Raw genomic sequence first — 15040 nt, forward strand, 5'->3', positions numbered from 1 at the left:
CACAGTAAACCGGGGGACCCCACTACCGGGGGCCCCGGTTGGTACTCACCACCGATGATCACCTTCAGGCAGCGTTAGGGGTGTGCAGCATGCTGTGGCTGCGACAGCCAAGGCGCCATGCCCCGCTGAACAAACAGCCCCTCAGGACAGTGGTCCTGCAGCAGGGAAGCGGCTCTGCACCTTAAGAGGTCGGTGACCGTTCCCCCCCTAACTCCCACGGTGCAGGTATGCTGTTGCTCAAACAGCATACCGAAAGAAATAAAAGTTTAAAAGAAATTGAAGAAAAACTCTGGAGCTGCAGAGTGTGCATCCTCTCCTGAGGGCACTTTTTTCTAAACTGAGCTGTAGGAGGAGGCATAGAGGGGAGGAGCCAGCACACCCAGTGGAAGAAATTTAAAGTGCACTGACTCCTTTGGACCCGTCTATACCCCATCGTACTATTTCTGTCCCCAATATCCCTTATGGATGCTAGAGAAACAGACATTACTGTACAGTGTAATGTAAATTGGTACTATTCTGTGACCATGCACCTTCCCAGTGAAGCCATTATGTATTTAATATTAACAGTTACTTATATAGGGGGTAATTCTGAGTTGATCGCAGCAGCAAATTTGTTAGCAGTTGGGCAAAACCATGGCCCTCATTCCGAGTTGTTCGCTCGGAAAAAATCTTCGCATCGCAGCGATTTTCCGCTTAATGCGCATGCGCAATGTCCGCACTGCGACTGCGCCAAGTAAATTTGCTATGCACTTAGTAATTTTACTCACGGCTTTTTCATCGTTCTGGCGACCGTAATGTGATTGACAGGAAATGGGTGTTACTGGGCGGAAACAGGCCGTTTTATGGGCGTGTGGGAAAAAACGCTACCGTTTCCGGAAAAAACGCAGGAGTGGCCGGAGAAACGGGGGAGTGTCTGGGCGAACGCTGGGTGTGTTTGTGACGTCAAACCAGGAACGACAAGCACTGAACTGATCGCAGATGCCGAGTAAGTCTGAAGCTACTCAGAAACTGCTACGAGGTGTGTAATCGCAATATTGCGATTACTTCGTTCGCAATTTTAAGATGCTAAGATTCACTCCCAGTAGGCGGCGGCTTAGCGTGAGCAACTCTGCTAAAATCACCTTGCGAGCGAACAACTCGGAATGAGGGCCCATGTGCACTGCAGGGGGGGGTAGATATAACATGTGCAGAGAGAGTTAGATTTGGGTGTGGTGTGTTCAAACTGAAATCTAAATTGCAGTGTAAAAATAAGGCAGCCAGTATTTACCCTGCACAGAAACAATATAACCCACCCAAATCTAACTCTCTCTGCAAATGTTATATCTGACCCCCCCCTGCAGTGCACATGGTTTTGCCCAACTGCTAACAAATTTGCTGCTGCGATCAACTCAGAATTACCCCCATAGTGCACACATATTCTGCAGCGCTTTACATAGACTATTTCGCCATTCACATCAGTTCCTGCCCCATGGGAGCTTACACTCTATGGTCCTCATTCCGAGTTGATTGTTCGTTAGCTATTTTTTGCAGAGCAGCGATCAGATAGTCGCCGCCCACGGAGGAGTGTATTTTCCCTTTGCATGTGTGCGAACACTTGTGCAGCCAAGCGGGTCAAAAAAGTTTTTTGCAGCTTCTGAGTAGCTCTGGACTTACTCAGCCCTTGCGATCACTTCAGTCTTTTTGGTCCCGGAATTGACGTCAGACACCCGCCCTGCAAACGCCCGGACACGCCTGCATTTTTCCAAACACTCCCTGAAAACGGTCAGTTGACACCCACAAACGCCTTCTTCCTGTCAATCTCCTTGCGATCGGCTGTGCGAATGGATTAGTCGCTAGAAGCATTGCACAGCAACGATGCTGTTTGTACCCGTACAACGCGCGTGCGCATAGCGGTGCATACGCATGCGCAGTAGTAACCTGATCGCTGTGCTGCGAAAAACGGCAACGAGCGATCAACTCAGAATGACCCCCTATATTCCTTAATACACACACATACAACAGGATTAAGTTTTGTTGGGAGCCAATTAACCTACCGGTATATTTTTGGATTGTGAAAGAAAACCAGAGTACCCGGAGGAAACCCACGCAAGTACGGGGAGAATATTCAAACAGGGCCATGGTGGGAATTGATCACATGACAGTGTGAGGCAGTAATGCTAACCATTACACCGTCCGTACTGCCATGCCCCTATATTGTTGTTGCAAGCATTCGGCATGCACTGACCCTATTTTAAACATGGGGGGCACCCAAAGGAAACGTTCGCCTTGAGCTTTACAAGGTCTAGTGCCGGCCTTGTCACCAATTTAGGATTTTTAAATATTATTTCTTTTCAAATGTAACATGCCCACACTTGTTGACTAGGCCCCAATTCAGTACAGGGGATGAGGCGCCAAAAAATACCCTTGCTCCAGGCACCATGGCAATTAGCTACATCTCTGCGCATGAGGGTTAATAGAGACAGAAAATGAGTACAGATTATGATCACAATGCAGCCGCTGTTTGACTGACAGGAAGTTGGCCTTTCTGGATGGAAACCTGCCGTTTTGTTAGGGTCTCCTGCTCTGTGCTGCCACGTCGTCATGGCAACCGGGAGACAAGTGCTAGCGGAGTAACCTGAGCGTAGCTGATACTCCGGTTCGGGTCTTTTGCTGTGCAGTGGTTACAGGCTCTGTGCACGGCAGGGGATCCGGTGCTGGTTTTTGTGCTCACAGTCTGTGAGGTCTGAGTGGGGCGTGGACAGCACCTGCTATATAAACCCTCTTCTCAGGTCAGGCAGATGCTGCTGAATCTTTGTTGGTTAGTCAGTTCCTGAAAGCTAGCTAGTACTGTGTAAACTTTGTATTTGTTTGTTGCTTACTGCAAATAGGCCTTGGGATTTGGTATTACACTCTGCCAATCCAGACCTAGCAGTAAGACTGGAGTCAGTCGTTTAACCTGCTGGGGTTCTTTTGCTACTCTGTGAACCTAGCAAGTTTGCGGCTGTATTCTCAGACTTGCCTGCCAAAATCCTTTCTCACTGTGCAAGGTGTTCAGGTGTCAGTTTAGTGGCAGTAAGCTGAACCAGTGCACTGCAAGTGAGGACTAGGATTGTGGAGACTCTCCTTGTGTCTATTATTCCATCTCTGACCAAGGAGTTTACTGCCACACCCGTTGGTAACCCTTTAGGGTTTTGCTGTTGCCCTTAGCAACAGCATTTCGGGTTCTCTACGTATTAAATCACAACATCTCGCTTCTTTCCATCTGAGCATTCCTAATACTAGGGAGACACCCAGTTTCTTAGCCTTTGGGCTTCTCTGTTCACTTTGTGTTTATTTTGTTACCCTATCACCTTCTATGTATGTAATGTCATATTCCCCAGTCTGTCTGTGAGTTCATTTGTTTTGCATCCCTCTCCGTTCAGACACCAGTACATTCCTGCTGGCACTGGTGTGCATAACAGAGGCACAACAACATATTCAGCAGCCTAATACTCCTGTTGAAATTTTGTGGGAATATGGAGCATACCCCTCAAAATACTTTGCAACAGGTGGTCGATCAGGTGCAGGTCCTGACTCGACAATTTAATGATTTGTCCATTAAAATGCACACCTCGCAGGCCGCTGGCGGAGCTCCCGCAGCAGCAGTGCCTTCAGGGGTTAAGGAGCCGAAAGTAAATCTCCTGGATCGTTTTACTGGAGATCGCTCGCAGTTCTTTTGTTTCAAGGAGAGCTGCAAGCTATATTTCCAGCTTAGGCCTCAGTCTTCTGGGTCGGAGATTCAGCGGGTGGGCATAGTGATTTCCTTGCTACAAGGAGACCCACAGGTCTGGGCATATGGGTTGCAGCCTGACTGTCCGTCGCTTAAAAGTGTTGATGCTTTTTTTACGGCACTGGGCATGTTGTATGATGACCCTGACAAGACGGCCTCAGCCGAGGCTCAGATTTCAATCCTTAAGCAAGGGCGAAGGCCAGTTGAGGTTTATTGTACGGAGTTTCGGAGGTTGGCCCATGATACCCAGTGGAATGACCCAGCCCTGAGACACCAGTACCGAAGAGGTCTTTCTAACCAGTTAAAAGACCAACTGGTACAATATCCCTTGCCTGATAGCTTGGATCAGCTCATGCAGTTATCCATTCGGGTGGATAGACGGCTGAGAGAGCGCAGGCTTGAAAGGGAGACCGAGGTTTCCTTCTTTCCCAAGGGAACCTCAGACTCTGAGGAATTTTCAGAGGAGCCTATGCAGATTGGGGCTACCCGCCTCTCCTCGCGTGAGAAGACGCGGAGGAGACAGCAGGGGTTATGTTTGTACTGTGGGAATAAAGGTCATGTGGTAGTATCATGCCCAGAAAAGCCGGAAAACTTCAGGGCCTGAGGGTGATGGGAAATATCCTGTCAGGCCAGAAGTCAGAATTTCCCAAGAAGACTTTTATCATTCCGGTGACCTTGAAGATCCTCGGTCAAACTGTCCAGACTGAGGCCTTTGTGGACAGTGGGGCCGACGGGGTTTTTATGGACCGCCAATTCGCCCTGAAACACTCTGTTCCCTTAGTACCCTTGGCATCGGAAATTGAGATTTGTGGGTTAAACGGGGAACCATTATCCCAGGGTAAAATTACCTCTTGCACTAGCCAGATTTCTTTGTTTATTGGAGCCACACACTCTGAAAAATTGTCCTTTTATGTGACTGTCTGTACTTTTGCCCCATTGGTGTTGGGGTTACCCTGGTTAAGGGCCCACAATCCTCAATTTGACTGGGTCTCTGGGGAGATTCTTAGTTGGGGTACTGATTGTTTCAGGAGTTGCTTGAGCCTTCCAGTCAGGCTTTCGCAGCTAAGTTTGCCAGGATTGCCAGGATGTTATGCAGATTTTGCGGACGTGTTCTCCAAAAGAGTTGCAGAGGTACTACCTCCCCATCGCCCCTATGACTGTGCCATTGATTTGTTGCCGAATGCTAAGCTTCCCAAGAGCAGGTTGTACTCCCTGTCACGTCCTGAGACTCAGGCTATGGCAGAGTACATTCAGGAGAACTTGGCTAAGGGATTTATCAGACCTTCACAGTCTCCAGTTGGGTCGGGGTTCTTCTTCGTGGGTAAAAAGGACGGTTCGTTGCGACCCTGCATCGACTTCAGGGAATTGAACCGTATCACGATTAAAAACTCATACCCACTGCCTCTCATTTCGGTCTTGTTTGACCAGCTTCGTACTGCCACCATTTTTTCTAAGATTGACCTACGCGGTGCGTACAATCTAATCCGAATAAGAGAGGGGGATGAATGGAAGACTGCCTTTAATACCCACTCAGGGCATTATGAATATTTGGTGATGCCTTTTGGGCTCTGTAATGCCCCGGCAGTCTTCCAGGACTTCATGAACGATGTGCTCAGGGAATATTTGGATAGATTCTTAGTTGTATACTTAGATGACATCCTAATCTTCTCCCATTCCCTGGGGTAACATCGGAAGCATGTACGCTTAGTCCTCCAGAAACTCAGAGACCACCGGCTTGGGGCGAAGCTGGAGAAGTGCGAATTTGAAGTTCAGCAAATCGCATTTCTAGGATATATTATCTCCCCAGAAGGTTTCCAAATGGAGGGTTCCAAGGTACAGGCAGTCCTGGATTGGGTGCAGCCCACTAGTTTGAAGGCGCTTCAGCGTTTTCTGGGCTTTGCGAATTTTTATAGACGGTTTATCGCTGGATTTTCGTCTATAGTGGCACCCTTGGTGGCACTCACTAAGAAAGGGGCGGATGTTGCTCACTGGTCTTGTGAGGCCAAAGCGGCTTTTGCCCATCTCAAAAGGGCATTTGTCTCGGCCAAGGTGCTGCGACACCCAGATCCAGAGCGTCCTTTTGTGGTGGAGGTGGATGCCTCTGAGATGGGTATTGGGGCAGTGCTCTCTCAGATGGGGGTGTCTGATAATCGCCTTCATCCCTGTGCTTACTTTTCCCGTAAATTTTCGCCTGCCGAGATGAATTATGACGTGGGTAACCGGGAATTGTTGGCTATTAAGGATGCACTCGAGGAGTGGAGACACTGGCTTGAGGGGGCTAAGTTTGTGGTCTCAATTCTCACCGACCATAAGAATTTGGCATATTTAGAGTCAGCGAAGCGCCTCAATGCCAGGCAGGCACGATGGGCTTTGTTTTTTGCTCGCTTTAATTTTTTGATAACATATCGCCCTGGGTCAAAAAACATCAAGGCTGATGCGCTCTCGCAGAGTTTTGCTCCAATCCAGGAGACCACCGAGGAGCCATTGCCCATTGTGTCCCCATCATGTATTAAAGTGGGCATTACCCAGGACCTCTTGTCATTAGTCCTTAGAGCACAGGAGCAGGCTCCTCCAGACCTTCCGGTAGGTCTTTTGTTTGTGCCTCCTAGGTTAAGACAGCGAGTGTTCCTGGAATTCCATGCCAAGAAGTCGGCAGGTCACCCGGGTATTGCCAGAACTCGGGAGTTGCTATCTAGGGCGGTGTGGTGGCCCTCGGTGGCTAGGGATGTGGATCAGTGGGTTCGGGCATGTGACATCTGTGCCCGAAATAAGACTCCCAGAGGGGTTCCTGTTGGCCCATTACATCCACTCTCTATTCCATCTAAACCATGGACCCACATTTCAATGGATTTTGTGGTGGACTTGCCCAAATCCTCGGGGATGACAGCCATCTGGGTTGTCGTTGACAGGTTTTCGAAGATGGCACACTTCGTTCCATTGGTTGGGCTGCCATCGGCCAGACGCCTGTCTGAATTATTTATGCTGCATGTTGTGCGCCTCCACGGGTTGCCACTTGATGTGGTCTCTGACCGCGGATCCCAGTTTGTGGCCAAATTCTGGAGGGCATTTTGTTCCGATCTCCAGATTTCTGTCAGCTTGTCGTCAGGCTACCATCCGCAGTCTAATGGGCAGACTGAAAGGGTGAACCAGTCCTTGGAGCAGTTCCTCAGGTGTTATGTCTCCAAGTGTCAGACTGACTGGGTTGCTCATCTGTCCATGGCGGAGTTTGCCTATAACAACGCGGCTCACTCTGCTACAGGGATCTCTCCCTTCCTTTGTGTGTATGGGCATCATCCTAAGGCCAATTCTTTTGACCCCCAGGACTCCACGCCTGGTGGTTCCTCTGTGGTTTCGGTCCTTAGAGGTATTTGGAGGAAAGTGAAGAAAGCCCTTGTGTCTGTGTCATTAGTGACCAAAAGGGTTTTTGATAAGCGGAAAAGACCCTGCAGCTTCAAATTAGGAGACTTCGTCTGGTTGTCTACCAAGAATTTGAAGTTGAGACAGCCATCTCATAAGTTAGGCCCCCGGTTCATCGGTCCTTATAAGATCACTAGGGTTATCAATCCGGTGGCATTTCAGTTAGATCTACCCCGTTCTTTGGGTATCAATAAAACATTTCATTGTTCCCTTTTAAAACGGGCGATTAGTAATCCTTCTTCCAGTGGAAGACCTTCCCCTCTTCTGATACGTGGCCAGAGGGAGTTTGTTGTTGAAAGGATTCTTGACTCCAAGATGGTTCGGGGTCGGCTGTCATTTTTGGTGCACTGGAAGAGGTATGGCCCGGAGGAGCGGTCGTGGGTGCGCAGTTGTGATCTTCATGCCCCCAGACTGTTACGCTCTTTCTTCTCGCAGTTCCCCGATAAACCCGGTGGTAGGGGTTCTTTGACCCCTCGTCAGAGGGGGGGTACTGTTAGGGTCTCCTGCTCTGTGCTGCCACGTCGTCATGGCAACCGGGAGACAAGTGCTAGCGGAGTAACCTGAGCGTAGCTGATACTCCGGTTCGGGTCTTTTGCTGTGCAGTGGTTACAGGCTCTGTGCACGGCAGGGGATCCGGTGCTGGTTTTTGTGCTCACAGTCTGTGAGGTCTGAGTGGGGCGTGGACAGCACCTGCTATATAAACCCTCTTCTCAGGTTAGGCAGATGCTGCTGAATCTTTGTTGGTTAGTCAGTTCCTGAAAGCTAGCTAGTACTGTGTAAACTTTGTATTTGTTTGTTGCTTACTGCAAATAGGCCTTGGGATTTGGTATTACACTCTGCCAATCCAGACCTAGCAGTAAGACTGGAGTCAGTCGTTTAACCTGCTGGGGTTCTTTTGCTACTCTGTGAACCTAGCAAGTTTGCGGCTGTATTCTCAGACTTGCCTGCCAAAATCCTTTCTCACTGTGCAAGGTGTTCAGGTGTCAGTTTAGTGGCAGTAAGCTGAACCAGTGCACTGCAAGTGAGGACTAGGATTGTGGAGACTCTCCTTGTGTCTATTATTCCATCTCTGACCAAGGAGTTTACTGCCACACCCGTTGGTAACCCTTTAGGGTTTTGCTGTTGCCCTTAGCAACAGCATTTCGGGTTCTCTACGTATTAAATCACAACATCTCGCTTCTTTCCATCTGAGCATTCCTAATACTAGGGAGACACCCAGTTTCTTAGCCTTTGGGCTTCTCTGTTCACTTTGTGTTTATTTTGTTACCCTATCACCTTCTATGTATGTAATGTCATATTCCCCAGTCTGTCTGTGAGTTCATTTGTTTTGCATCCCTCTCCGTTCAGACACCAGTACATACCTGCTGGCACTGGTGTGCATAACACGTTTTCTGGGTGTGTCAGGAAAAAATGCAGGCGTGGCCAGACATTTTTGGGGAGGGTCTCTGACGTCAGAGCAGACCACTTCCAGGCCGTCTTAGTTGCGGACTAGTGGCATCCTCAGACCTACTTATATTTGCTCAGACGGCAAAAAATCTTCGATGTTCTGAAAATTGCGTATGCATGTGCGAATGGATATCGAACTGCGATGCATTCGTAGACTTGCACAGGGCTTTTTTTCTTTTCTTCCTGATGGGGCGGCGTCTTTCTACTCGCAGACTACTGCAATTTCTCAGAATAACGATCCATGCTGAATTAGGCCCATTGTTTACTTTTGGATCCCTTCGGGATGAAAAATGCTTGCTGATAAACATAAATTGTCATTATGAGAGGAATTTATTTAGAGTTAAAAGCAAATCTGGTTAAATAGTGCATTTTTTTGTTAATCATTTTCATGCAAATGTAGAAATATATCCTAATACATTTTCACCTGTTTTTCTTGTTTTTAAATGCCTAAGATGTGTTGTTTGGTTAAAGTCAACGAGGTTACAAGTCACATGCAGTTTCCATCACAATTTCCTGTGTGAAAGCCACATGAACACTTGCTCTGACCAGTGACCCTTGTCAAACAGACTATCTACAATTATAAGGTCCAATTTTTTGCGCTTGATTACTGGTGTGTCCTCCATTAACTTTAACATGTTGCCTTTGAAAACATAATAATCACCAACCTCTTCACTTAACCTTCCCGTTGCCTACTGAGAATGGCGGAATCATATAAGTGTTGGGTCCTTTACAATGACACCCCACCACTAGAGATGAGCGAGGTTCGGTTTTACTCGGTTTTACTCGGTTTTACTCGGTTCTCAAAACGGCATCTTATTGGCTATCCAAAACACGTGACATCCGTGAGCCAATAAGATGCCGTTTTGAGAACCGAGTAAAACCGAGTAAAACCGAACCCGCTCATCACTACCCACCACCACCACTTCCTGCCTCCCACCGCATTGTCAACAGGTAACCAAATTACTGTATAGTTGGGGTACGCATTATTAACATAATTTTGTAAACTAATAACTGAGATATGTAACACCCTCTTAGACATTATAAAAGTGCAGGCGGAGGAACACAGCTCTGAGTAATCGGACAGTGAGCAGAGTTGTGGAGGGATACAGCACTGGGTGATTTGTCCTGTCAGAGAAAGAGGGGCAGCATGAGACGGGTGGGAAGAGTGTGGAGACGAGATATCAAAGCCCTAACATTAATGTAACCATTGATGTTGCCATCAACACATGACCATCGATCACCATTGTGATAAAGTGTAAACATTATACAATAATGGCTTGACTGAAGTCAGTGCAGTGATCATTCATTTTTATAATAAATATAATGTGAATCAATATGTGTAACAGAATAACAACATGTGCTTTAAAATGACTTCCAGGCACACTTTGCAAATTCAGAATTAAACCTGTGTTATTGTCCCATGCATATCTGAGGGGCATCTGCCACCTGTCTGCACGCTTAGTTTGATGCTCGTCATCATCATTATCAAAGCACATTGCACCAGCCCATATTATGTACAAAAAAAATGCCTGGTAACAGATACTTAAGCTTCCTGCACAGAACGCAATTCCATTGTCACAGCTTCTTTTAACATTGCCTATGTGAGAACAAGCCCAGTTAGTTCAGTCGTAAGCTGAGATGCAACTGAAACTGGGGCGTAGCCAGAACTTTGTGGGCCCCGTAGCAACATTTTGAAGGGCCCCCGTCCCAATACTTCTAGAGAGACACTTCTCTGCTGCAGTTGTTAATTTTATGACCTATAATCAGGGGTTAAAGTGGGGGGGAACGAGGTGGAACTGAGTTCCACCACCTGTAATGGTAGGGGGAACTGGTTCCACCACCTCCATTGCCCTGCACAGTAATTCCAACAGAAAAACCTAACCCATCACTTACATCAATAGATGATGCAGGCGGCGCTAGTGTTAGTGATGAGCTGCAGCCACCTCCCCCTTCCTCAGGTCTTGGTGGTTCCATGGTCCTCCTCCATTTACAGCGCACCCCTCCTGGTACTCACACACACTGTGTATGTTGGACAGTGTTCATCTCCTCCTCAGGTCCCAGTGGCTTCATTTTCCGGCACAATGTATATGATGTCATGCTGACACCGCTGCTGAAGTGAAGAAGGAGCAGGCTCTGTACATCTTGAAGACAAGATGAGCAGGGGCGGGAGGAAAGGAGAGGTGGGGGAGCTGCTGGAGGGATACAGACGGTGAGCTGCTGGAGTAATAGAGGCAGAGATGTATATAAGGGGCACTACTGTGGTCATTATGTGTAAGGGGCACTATTTCTGTGGGAATTGTATATAAGGGGCACTACTATGTGGCATAACATGCACAGAGGGAACCATTGTGTAGTGCAATGTGAATAAAGGGCACTACTGAGTGACGTAACCTGAATAAGGGGCATTACTATGTGGTGTAATATGAATCAGGGGCAGTACATGCGGTGTAATGTGAATAAGATTGTGGTACTGTGTGGTGTCATTTAAATTGGGGGTACTATTATGTGACCACGCTGCATCTTTGTGAGATCAATGTCCCTTTATAAAGTATGGGAAGTAAGGCACTAATTCATAGTTTGCAGGGGTGTGCTGAAAACACTAGCACTGGCCCTGGCTCCGCTTCATATGAGGGAATCAGGGATGGGGGGGGGGGGGTAGGCGGAGGGGTAAATGAGTTCCACCACCCCTCCAGGATTACTTTAGGCCCTGCCTATAATAGTGCCCTAGTTTATTTTCTGAACCATAGTAGAGCCTTATTTAATATTATGCCCCATAGTAGTGCCCTAGTTTCTTTTATGAATTGTAGTAGTGCTTAAGTTCACCCTATGCTCATTATGCCGCACAGTACCCCTAATTCACATTATGATATATAGTGCTCCCCGTTCATATTGTGCCTCATTACAGTGCCCCAGTTCATATTATATAACATTAAAAAAAATGCCCTCCAGTTCATTTTATACCACACTACAATAAGCAGGTCCAGGGGTATACCTAGATGTATTGCAGGCCACAAGGAAAAAGTTTGAAAGGACCCCTACGTACCATCCAATGGCAAAAATGTATATAACACATGTAACTGTGACAAGGAAGGTGGCCCCTCTCAGCTCCGGGCCCCATAGCAGCTGCACTGCCTGCTCCCATGGTAGCTACACCCCTGTATATAACACATGTAACTGTGACAGGGAAGGTGGCCCCTCTCAGCTCTGGGCCCCATAGCAGCTGCACTGCCTGCACCCATGGTAGCTACACCCTTGTATATAACACATGTAACTGTGACAGGGAAGGTGGCCCCTCTCAGCTCTGGGCCCAATAGCAGCTGCACTGCCAGCACCTATGGTAGCTACACCCCTGTATATAACACATGTAACTGTGACAGGGAAGGTGGCCCCTCTCAGGTCTGGGCCCCATAGCAGCTGCACTGCCTGCTCCCATGGTAGCTACACCCCTGTATATAACACATGTGACTGTGACAGGGAAGGTGGCCCCTCTCAGGTCTGGGCCCCATAGCAGCTGCACTGCCAGCACCTATGGTAGCTACACCCTTGAACTGAAATGTGTTTGTCTTTGCATCGCTCATTTTATGTGCGTTCAGGTCTGAGGCATGCCAGTGCGAAAACACTCAGGATACACTCATAGAGAGGTGTACGCCAATAACGCTGTAACTGCTTCCAGAAGTTCCCAAAATGATCTAACAAGTCTTAGTACATTGGGCCCGATTCAGACCTGATTGCTGTTGAGCGAATTCGCTAGCCTGACGATTATCGATCGACTGCGCAAGCATACGGATTGCTAGCCATACACAAGTTAGCCCAGATCCTACTACAGTGCGATACAAACAGGCTGATCGGGGCCGGAGCTGACGTCACACATCCTCCCTGAAAACGCTTGGGAACTCCTGTGTTTCACCTGACACTCCCAGAAAACAGCCAGTTACTACCCCCCAAATGTCTCCCTGGCAATCAGCCTGCATTCACCTAGCGATAAAAAAAAACCGCAGGATTGGCCTCGCGTCCGGGCATTACAATCCGTACGCATGCGCAGTCATTCGATAATCGGCCGCTGTGCGATCAGGTCTGAATTAGGCCCTTGGGCAGAGTGGAGCATACAGCTCACCAGTCGATAACTGTATGTTGATAGTGGTGCAGGATTGGATGCAAGCGGTATCAGGCTCATTAGTGGTAATCGGCACCTCTGTAACGATTATGCATGCGGCATTCGCAGGGTCTCCTGGAGCTAAGTGGAAGACGTGTGTCTCACACTGCACATGTAAAGTGGTAGGGTCTGCGGCCATATTGGTTAAGGATTTGGAGCCTCCCTATAGGAAGCTAAGTATGAAGTATGCACAATAACACTCTCTAACTCCAGCAACTTTTAGTAGATACTCATGGTCCTGAGAAATGGGTCATGTAAGAACGTCATGGTTACAGATGTAGCCACCTTTATCTTGACTGTTTCTCCGCCGAGACGGGCGTTTAGTCACGCTAAGGCGATAGCTCATCATGCATTACACATCTCCACCACTGTGTGGCTAATGCTCCACTAATCCAGTACTTTCGATTGTACAGTATAGCGGCGGATTGATCTACAGCTCTGGCAATACTGTAGGCGTAACGGGAGGCGGTGGAAAAAGTATGGAGTACTGTATGTGTATGGAGACGCAACTACAGTAATTGTGTAAAGGAAGAATGTACAGGACAATGTATAAACACCGTGCTTTTAAAATACATGAGCGTCTGGGAATGGAGGGCTACAGTAGCTAGCAGGAGGCGGTGGAAAATACCGTGGTTTACAAATGCGAGCGTCCGAGTCCTCTAAGGCATAAACCAACACCAATGGGGTGGGGGCCGGGCGCTGTTTGCAGTACTTTCACACATGAAATTGGGAGTCTCTCATGAGGCGTTGTGCGCTAGGGGTGAAGGCTCCCACCTCCCACGCTGGGGGTCCAGGGTTCGAGACGTGATGTGCCTTCTTTTTTTTTTTTTTTATTGTAATAATACACTGTATTATTTTATCTACATTGTAAGACAGTCAATGGAAAGGTGCACACAAGTTACATATAAATCAGAGTACATCTGCAGGAGCGATTCTTTACGCTAAATGCAACTAAACAGCGGGAATGAAATGAGGGTATTCTGACGCTACTAACTGAGCAAAACAGTACTGTAGATCTTCAGCGTTTGTGTATTGCACATGACCTGAATTCCCTCCCTGTGCAGGCTCCCAGGGGGGAAGGGCGATGGGGGTAGGGGGAGACGATGGGAAATACTGTACTGTGCCTTTGAAATGCAATTACATGAGCGTCCGAGTCCACTACGGCATACTGTAAACCAACACCAATGGGAAGGAAATGCCAACCATTTTTTTTATGTGTTCCCGTGACATTCATTTAAAAAAAAAAAATTCTCTCTAATACATCCAATGGAAGGATGCACACAGGTTTCACATAAATCAAAGTACATCTGCAGGAGCGATTCTTTACGCTAAATGCAACTGCACAACGGCAATGAGTAGAAATGAGTGTATTCTGACGCTACTAAGTGAGCAAAACAGTACTATACAGTAGATATTCGGCGTTTGTGTATTGCACATGACCTGAATTCCCTCCCTGTCTACTGCATGATCTGTGCAGGCTCCCAGGGGGGAAGGGCAATAGGCTAGCAGGAGGCGGTGGAAAATACTGTGCTTTACAAATGCGAGCGTCCGAGTCCTCTAAGGCATAAACCAACACCAATGGGGTGGGGGCCGGGCGCTGTTTGCAGTACTTTCACACATGAAATTGGGAGTCTCTCATGAGGCATCGTGGGCTAGGGGTGAAGGCTCCCACCTCCCACGCTGGGGGTCCAGGGTTCGAGACGTGATGTGCCTTCTTTTTTTTTTTTTATTGTAATAATACACTGTATTATTTTATCTACATTGTAAGACAGTCAATGGAAAGGTGCACACAAGTTACATATAAATCAGAGTACATCTGCAGGAGCGATTCTTTACGCTAAATGCAACTAAACAGCGGGAATGAGTAGAAATGAGTGTATTCTGACGCTACTGTGAGCAAAACAGTACTATACAGTAGATATTCGGCGTTTGTGTATTGCACATGACCTGAATTCCCTCCCTGTCTACTGCATGATCTGTGCAGGCTCCCAGGGGGGAAGGGCAATAGGCTAGCAGGAGGCTACTGGGGACTCAGACTCATACAGTACTTGCATTTCAAAAGCACAGTATTTTCCACCGCCTCCCGCTTGCCCATCGCCCTTCCCCCCTGGGATCCTGCACAGGTCATGCAGTAGACAGGGAGGGAGTTATTCACGTAAACTAGGGCAAAGCTGCAGGAGCAGTTGTACTGTTTAGGGTCTATGCACCATATGGTATACATACAATTCTATAGCAGGGCAGACTCAATTGAAATGGCTACCGCCTGTGTCTCCTCG

Source organism: Pseudophryne corroboree, chromosome 10 (genome assembly GCF_028390025.1).
Source record: "Pseudophryne corroboree isolate aPseCor3 chromosome 10, aPseCor3.hap2, whole genome shotgun sequence".
Classification (NCBI taxonomy): Eukaryota; Metazoa; Chordata; class Amphibia; order Anura; family Myobatrachidae; genus Pseudophryne; species Pseudophryne corroboree.